The following is a 9,268-nucleotide window of genomic DNA, read 5'->3' on the forward strand; positions in this document are numbered from 1 at the left end:
AGCATAATATGCTCTGGTTCCATCTACATCATTGCAAATGGCGAGTTTTCAAATATTTGATGGCTGAGTAGTCTTCTATTGTGTGTATATATAAACCATCTCTTCTTCTTTTTTAGATTTTGAAACCCTTATTTTTTATGATGTTATGTTAGTCACCATACAGTACTTCATGAGTTTTTGATGTAGTGTTCCATGATTCATTGTCTGCATATAACACCCAGTGCTCATTGCAATACGTGTCCTTCTTTATACCCATCACCTGGCTAACCCATCCCCCCTCCTCCCCTCTGAAACCTTCAGTTTGTCTCCTGGAGTCCATAGTCTCTCAGGGTTTGTCTCCCCGTCTCATTTCCCCCCTCATTTTTCCCTTTCTTACTACCACCCCTTCTTTTTTTTTTTTCTTTTTTTATATTGTTTTTTTCCTTTTTTTATATATTATTTTTTCTTTTTTTTTTTATTTATTTTTTTTCAGCATAACAGTATTCATTGTTTTTGCACCACACCCAGTGCTCCCTGCAATCCGTGCCCTCTCTAATACCCACCACCTGGTTCCCCCAACCTCCCACCCCCCACCCCTTCAAAACCCTCAGATGGTTTTTCAGAGTCCATAGTCTCTCAACACCACCTCTTCTTTATCTATTCAAGGTCAGTTGCATCTGGGTTCTTTGTCTGTTTTATTACATTGCTGCTTTAAACTTTGGGGTGTAGGGGCCCCTTTCATCATTATGTTTGTATCCTTTGGATAAATGCTAAGTAGTGCAATTGCTGGGTCATGGGGTAACTCCATTTTTTAGTTTTTGAGGAATCTCCATACCGTTTACAAGTGGCTGTTTCACTCTCCATTCCCACCAACAGTGAAAGAGGGCTCCCCTTTCTCTGCACCCTCACCAACATCGGTTGTTTTTTGACTTGTTAATTTTAGCCATTCTGACTGGTGTAATTTGGTATCTTATTGTGGTTTTGATTGGTCTCTCCCTGATGCTGAGTGATGTGGAACATTTTTTCACATGTCTATTGGCCATTTGGATGTCTTCTTTGGAGAAATGTCTTTTTATGTCTTCTGTCCATTTCTTGACTGGATTTTTTATTTTTTGCGTGTTGAGTTTGAGAAGTGTTTTTTTTTTTTTTAACTTTTTATTTTTTATAAACATATATTTTTATCCCCAGGGGTACAGGTCTGTGAATCACCAGGTTTACACACTTCACAGCACTCACCAAAACACGTACCCTCCCCAATGTCCATAATACCACCCCCTTCTCCCAAACCCCCTCCCCCCAGCAACCCTCAGTTTGTTTTGTGAGATTAAGAGTCACTTATGGTTTGTCTCCCTCCCAATCCCATCTTCTTTCATTTATTCTTCTCGTACCCACTTAAGCCCCCATGTTGCATCACCACTTCCTCATATCAGGGAGATCATATGATAGTTGTCTTTCTCTGCTTGACTTATTTCGCTAAGCATGATACGCTCTAGTTCCATCCATGTTGTCGCAAATGGCAAGATTTCATTTCTTTTGATGGCTGCATAGTATTCCATTGTGTATATATACCACATCTTCTTGATCCATTCATCTGTGGATGGACATCTAGGTTCTTTCCATAGTTTGGCTATTGTGGACATTGCTGCTATAAACATTCGGGTGCATGTGCCCCTTTGGTTCACTACATTTGTATCTTTAGGGTAAATACCCAATAGTGCAATTGCTGGGTCATAGGGCAGTTCTATTTTCAACATTCTGAGGAACCTCCATGCTGTTTTCCAGAGTGGCTGCACCAGCTTGCATTCCCACCAACAGTGTAGGAGGGTTCCCCTTTCTCCACATCCTCGCCAGCATCTGTCATTTCCTGACTTGTTGATTTTAGCCATTCTGACTGGTGTGAGGTGATATCTCATTGTGGTTTTGATTTGTATTTCCCTGATGCCGAGTGATATGGAGCACTTTTTCATGTGTCTGTTGGCCATCTGGATGTCTTCTTTGCAGAAATGTCTGTTCATGTCCTCTGCCCATTTCTTGATTGGATTATTTGTTCTTTGGGTGTTGAGTTTGCTAAGTTCTTTATAGATTCTGGACACTAGTCCTTTATCTGATATGTCGTTTGCAAATATCTTCTCCCATTCTGTCAGTTGTCTTTTGATTTTGTTAACTGTTTCCTTTGCTGTGCAAAAGCTTTTGATCTTGATGAAATCCCAATAGTTCATTTTTTCCCTTGCTTCCCTTGCCTTTTGCGTTGTTCCTAGGAAGATGTTGCTGCGGCAGAGGTCGAAGAGGTTGCTGCCTGTGTTCTCCTCAAGGATTTTGATGGATTCCTTTCGCACATTGAGGTCCTTCATCCATTTTGAGTCTATTTTTGTGTGTGGTGTAAGGAAATGGTCCAATTTCATTTTTCTACATGTGGCTGTCCAATTTTCCCAGCACCATTTATTGAAGAGGCTGTCTTTTTTCCATTGGACATTCTTTCCTGCTTTGTCGAAGATGAGTTGACCATAGATTTGAGGGTCTATTTCTGGGCTCTCTATTCTGTTCCATTGATCTATGTGTCTGTTTTTGTGCCAGTACCATGCTGTCTTGATGATGACAGCTTTGTAATAGAGCTTGAAGTCCGGAATTGTGATGCCACCAATGTTGGCTTTCTTTTTCAATATCCCTTTGGCTATTCGAGGTCTTTTCTGGTTCCATATAAATTTTAGCATTATTTGTTCCATTTCTTTGAAAAAGATGGATGGTACTTTGATAGGAATTGCATTAAATGTGTAGATTGCTTTAGGTAGCATAGACATTTTCACAATATTTATTCTTCCAATCCAGGAGCATGGAACATTTTTCCATTTCTTTGTGTCTTCCTCAATTTCTTTCATGAGTACTTTATAGTTTTCTGAGTATAGATTCTGTGTCTCTTTGGTTAGGTTTATTCCTAGGTATCTTATGGTTTTGGATGCAATTGTAAATGGGATTGACTCCTTAATATCTCTTTCTTCTGTCTTGCTGTTGGTGTAGAGAAATGCAACTGATTTCTGTGCATTGATTTTATATCCTGACACTTTACTGAATTCCTGTATAAGTTCTAGCAGTTTTGGAGTGGAGTCTTTTGGGTTTTCCACATATAGTATCATATCATCTGCGAAGAGTGATAATTTGACTTCTTCTTTGCCGATTTGGATGCCTTTAATTTCCTTTTGTTGTCTGATTGCTGAGGCTAGGACCTCTAGTACTATGTTGAATAGCAGTGGTGATAATGGACATCCCTGCCGTGTTCCTGACCTTAGTGGAAAAGCTTTCAGTTTTTCTCCATTGAGAATGATATTTGCGGTGGGTTTTTCATAGATGGCTTTGATGATATTGAGGTATGTGCCCTCTATCCCTACACTTTGAAGAGTTTTGGTCAGGAAGGGATGCTGTACTTTGTCAAATGCTTTTTCAGCATCTATTGAAAGTATCATATGGTTCTTGTTCTTTCTTTTATTGATGTGTTGTATCACATTGACTGATTTGCGGATGTTGAACCAACCTTGCAGCCCTGGAATAAATCCAAGTAGGCAGAGAGGCAGGCAGGGGGGGGGGAAGCAGGCCCCCTGCTGAGCAGAGACACCCCCCAATTCGGGACTCGATCCCAGGACCCTGAGGTTATGACCTGAGCTGAAGGCAGAGGCTTAACCCACTGAGCCACTCAGGTGCTCAAGCATCTATATAATTTTGACCACCCAGTAATTACACTACTAGGGATTTACCCCAAAGATACAAATGTAATGATCTAAAGGGGAACATGCACCCCAGTGTTTGTAGCAGCAGTGTCCACAAGAGTCAATGTATGGAAAGAGCCAAGATGTGCGTTGACAGATAAATGAATAAAGAAGATGTGGTTCATATATAAAATGGAATATTACTCATCCATAAGAAAGGATGAATATTTATCATTTACATCGATGCAGATGGAACTGGAGGGTATTATGCTGAACAAAGTCAGTCAGTCCAAGAAAGACAACTATCATATGGTTTCATTCATATCTGGAAGAAACAATGCATAGGATCATAGGGGAAGTGATGGAAAACTGAGTAGGAAGTCATCAGAGAGGGAAACAAACTGAGAGACTCTTAACTATAGGAAACAAACTGAAGATTGCTGGAGGGGAGGGAGGATGGGAGGAATGGGTAGTTGGGTGACGGGCATTAAAGAAATTACATGATGTAATGGGCACTGTGCTATACACAACTGGTGAATTATTGAGCTCTACATCTGAAGCTAATGATGTACTATAAGTTGGCTAATTGAATTTAAATTTAGAAAAAAACGATATTTTTATTTATCTATTTATGAGAGAGTGAGAAAGAAAGAGAACACCAGTTTGGGAGAGGAGCAGAAGGAGAAGCAGCCTCCCCAGTGAGTGGGGAGCCTGATGCAGGGCTGGATCCTGGGGCTCGAGGATCACGACCTGAGCCAAAAGCAGATGCTTAACTGATTGAGCCATGCAGGTGCCCCCCGTTACATTTTTATCATTATATAGCCCAAGACCTCAAGGCAAAAATTCCCATCATCACCCAAGCCGTCCGTAACTTCACTCTCACACACCTTGATATGCATCATGTTCTCCTTCCAGAGTTGCTTGAAACATGTAGTATCTGCCTCTAATCTAGCAGGCTTAAACTAGTTAGGTGTGCACATCTCATACTAGAGACTTGAAATATCAGCTAAGTTTCATTTCTTGCACTATGTTTAATTCATCATTTTACTCCCCATGGACAGCATTTCTCCTTTTTCTCCTTTTGGAAAATCCTTATTTGTCTCAAGTTCTGCCCCAAACATGCAGGGTCTCCTCTAAAGAGGACTTTTCAGAAGAAAAGTAGTCAACAGTTACCCTACTGAAGAAATACTCTAGTTGCTGGAGGAAATGACCCTTCAACCCAGACACTTAAGTAATAATTTGCAGTTAGCAATGTAAGGATACAGATGAGGCAACATTCAGGCAACATAGAAAGGGTTACAAAACAAAGCTTTACAGTATTTCATATTATGTTTAACATTTTCATGTTAAATTACAAGGAGTTTAATATGATTACAATATAAAGTAAAAACACACACACAAAATGAGGCTGGAGACGTGAGCTGAGAAGTGTGGCTGTATCAAGTTAACAAAGCAGAATAATTTCAACCTAGAAGGTGCCACCAACAGTGAAAAGTAACTAAAAAAATAAGTACAGAATATGGCTCTTATATAATTTTCATGTGTTTACTAAATACAGCATTTCAAATAAATGAGAAAAGGAATAACTTTAAAAATATGGTGCTTAAAAAGCTGCTTTTCTCAGAAAAATTAGTAAGAAATTTAAGGTGCAAAAACAAATGAAAACAATAATATGCCTCATACAGATGACTTTTTTAAAATTGTTTTCTCTTGTTGAGTATATGATAAGCATTTCAAACCCAAGACATTCAAGCCAAGCACCTGCTCTTCCTTTTCAATACAAAATCTTCCTCATCCGCTCCCTATTTTAATGAAGACAGTCCCCTGTTGTTTACGTGTGCAGATCAGGAACAATGAACCGTATCTTACACCATTACCTCCAAGCTTTGCACATCAAAACCATTACCAAGACATAACAATCATTTCTCTTTGGTATCTCCCATTTCTCCATTGTTTTCTTCTTCACAATCCTAGAGCCATCATCCTTTAACTAGATCTGCTGAGTCCCCAGTCTACCCATATGCACTCCTCTTGATGCTCTGCAATACGGGTTAGACTATATAGTCACCAGCGGTGCAAGAAGGTTCCCTTTTCTTTATATCCTCACCAAGAACTGTTATTTCTTGTGTTGTTGGTTTTAGCCCTTCTCATAGGTGTGAGGAGATATCTCATTGTAGGTTCTTGCTTGTTTTTGTTTTTTGGTGTGGTTTTTGTTTGTTTTCAAGGTTTTATTTAAATTCAAGTTAGTTAACATATAGTGTATTACTAGTGTCAGGGGTAGAATTTAGTGAATAATCAGTAGCATACAACATCCAGTGCTCATAACATCAGGTGACCTCCTTAGTGTCCATCACCAAGTTACCCCATCACCCCCCCCAACTTCCCCTTCCACAAACCTTAGTTTGTTTCCCATAGTTAAGAGTCTCTTATGGTTTGCCTCCTTTTCTGGTTTTATCTTATTTATGCTTTCCTTCCCCTATGTCCATCTGTTTTGTTTCTTAAATTCCGTATGTAATGAAGTATCCTATGACACTTGTCTTTCTCTGACTAACTCATTTCACTTAGCATAATATGCTCTGGTTCCATCTACATCATTGCAAATGGCGAGTTTTCAAATATTTGATGGCTGAGTAGTCTTCTATTGTGTGTATATATAAACCATCTCTTCTTCTTTTTTAGATTTTGAAACCCTTATTTTTTATGATGTTATGTTAGTCACCATACAGTACTTCATGAGTTTTTGATGTAGTGTTCCATGATTCATTGTCTGCATATAACACCCAGTGCTCATTGCAATACGTGTCCTTCTTTATACCCATCACCTGGCTAACCCATCCCCCCTCCTCCCCTCTGAAACCTTCAGTTTGTCTCCTGGAGTCCATAGTCTCTCAGGGTTTGTCTCCCCGTCTCATTTCCCCCCTCATTTTTCCCTTTCTTACTACCACCCCTTCTTTTTTTTTTTTCTTTTTTTATATTGTTTTTTTCCTTTTTTTATATATTATTTTTTCTTTTTTTTTTTATTTATTTTTTTTCAGCATAACAGTATTCATTGTTTTTGCACCACACCCAGTGCTCCCTGCAATCCGTGCCCTCTCTAATACCCACCACCTGGTTCCCCCAACCTCCCACCCCCCACCCCTTCAAAACCCTCAGATGGTTTTTCAGAGTCCATAGTCTCTCAACACCACCTCTTCTTTATCTATTCAAGGTCAGTTGCATCTGGGTTCTTTGTCTGTTTTATTACATTGCTGCTTTAAACTTTGGGGTGTAGGGGCCCCTTTCATCATTATGTTTGTATCCTTTGGATAAATGCTAAGTAGTGCAATTGCTGGGTCATGGGGTAACTCCATTTTTTAGTTTTTGAGGAATCTCCATACCGTTTACAAGTGGCTGTTTCACTCTCCATTCCCACCAACAGTGAAAGAGGGCTCCCCTTTCTCTGCACCCTCACCAACATCGGTTGTTTTTTGACTTGTTAATTTTAGCCATTCTGACTGGTGTAATTTGGTATCTTATTGTGGTTTTGATTGGTCTCTCCCTGATGCTGAGTGATGTGGAACATTTTTTCACATGTCTATTGGCCATTTGGATGTCTTCTTTGGAGAAATGTCTTTTTATGTCTTCTGTCCATTTCTTGACTGGATTTTTTATTTTTTGCGTGTTGAGTTTGAGAAGTGTTTTTTTTTTTTTTAACTTTTTATTTTTTATAAACATATATTTTTATCCCCAGGGGTACAGGTCTGTGAATCACCAGGTTTACACACTTCACAGCACTCACCAAAACACGTACCCTCCCCAATGTCCATAATACCACCCCCTTCTCCCAAACCCCCTCCCCCCAGCAACCCTCAGTTTGTTTTGTGAGATTAAGAGTCACTTATGGTTTGTCTCCCTCCCAATCCCATCTTCTTTCATTTATTCTTCTCGTACCCACTTAAGCCCCCATGTTGCATCACCACTTCCTCATATCAGGGAGATCATATGATAGTTGTCTTTCTCTGCTTGACTTATTTCGCTAAGCATGATACGCTCTAGTTCCATCCATGTTGTCGCAAATGGCAAGATTTCATTTCTTTTGATGGCTGCATAGTATTCCATTGTGTATATATACCACATCTTCTTGATCCATTCATCTGTGGATGGACATCTAGGTTCTTTCCATAGTTTGGCTATTGTGGACATTGCTGCTATAAACATTCGGGTGCATGTGCCCCTTTGGTTCACTACATTTGTATCTTTAGGGTAAATACCCAATAGTGCAATTGCTGGGTCATAGGGCAGTTCTATTTTCAACATTCTGAGGAACCTCCATGCTGTTTTCCAGAGTGGCTGCACCAGCTTGCATTCCCACCAACAGTGTAGGAGGGTTCCCCTTTCTCCACATCCTCGCCAGCATCTGTCATTTCCTGACTTGTTGATTTTAGCCATTCTGACTGGTGTGAGGTGATATCTCATTGTGGTTTTGATTTGTATTTCCCTGATGCCGAGTGATATGGAGCACTTTTTCATGTGTCTGTTGGCCATCTGGATGTCTTCTTTGCAGAAATGTCTGTTCATGTCCTCTGCCCATTTCTTGATTGGATTATTTGTTCTTTGGGTGTTGAGTTTGCTAAGTTCTTTATAGATTCTGGACACTAGTCCTTTATCTGATATGTCGTTTGCAAATATCTTCTCCCATTCTGTCAGTTGTCTTTTGATTTTGTTAACTGTTTCCTTTGCTGTGCAAAAGCTTTTGATCTTGATGAAATCCCAATAGTTCATTTTTTCCCTTGCTTCCCTTGCCTTTTGCGTTGTTCCTAGGAAGATGTTGCTGCGGCAGAGGTCGAAGAGGTTGCTGCCTGTGTTCTCCTCAAGGATTTTGATGGATTCCTTTCGCACATTGAGGTCCTTCATCCATTTTGAGTCTATTTTTGTGTGTGGTGTAAGGAAATGGTCCAATTTCATTTTTCTACATGTGGCTGTCCAATTTTCCCAGCACCATTTATTGAAGAGGCTGTCTTTTTTCCATTGGACATTCTTTCCTGCTTTGTCGAAGATGAGTTGACCATAGATTTGAGGGTCTATTTCTGGGCTCTCTATTCTGTTCCATTGATCTATGTGTCTGTTTTTGTGCCAGTACCATGCTGTCTTGATGATGACAGCTTTGTAATAGAGCTTGAAGTCCGGAATTGTGATGCCACCAATGTTGGCTTTCTTTTTCAATATCCCTTTGGCTATTCGAGGTCTTTTCTGGTTCCATATAAATTTTAGCATTATTTGTTCCATTTCTTTGAAAAAGATGGATGGTACTTTGATAGGAATTGCATTAAATGTGTAGATTGCTTTAGGTAGCATAGACATTTTCACAATATTTATTCTTCCAATCCAGGAGCATGGAACATTTTTCCATTTCTTTGTGTCTTCCTCAATTTCTTTCATGAGTACTTTATAGTTTTCTGAGTATAGATTCTGTGTCTCTTTGGTTAGGTTTATTCCTAGGTATCTTATGGTTTTGGATGCAATTGTAAATGGGATTGACTCCTTAATATCTCTTTCTTCTGTCTTGCTGTTGGTGTAGAGAAATGCAACTGATTTCTGTGCATTGATTTTAT

Source organism: Mustela nivalis, assembly GCF_964662115.1.
Source record: "Mustela nivalis genome assembly, chromosome: 5".
In the NCBI taxonomy this organism is placed as follows: domain Eukaryota; kingdom Metazoa; phylum Chordata; class Mammalia; order Carnivora; family Mustelidae; genus Mustela; species Mustela nivalis.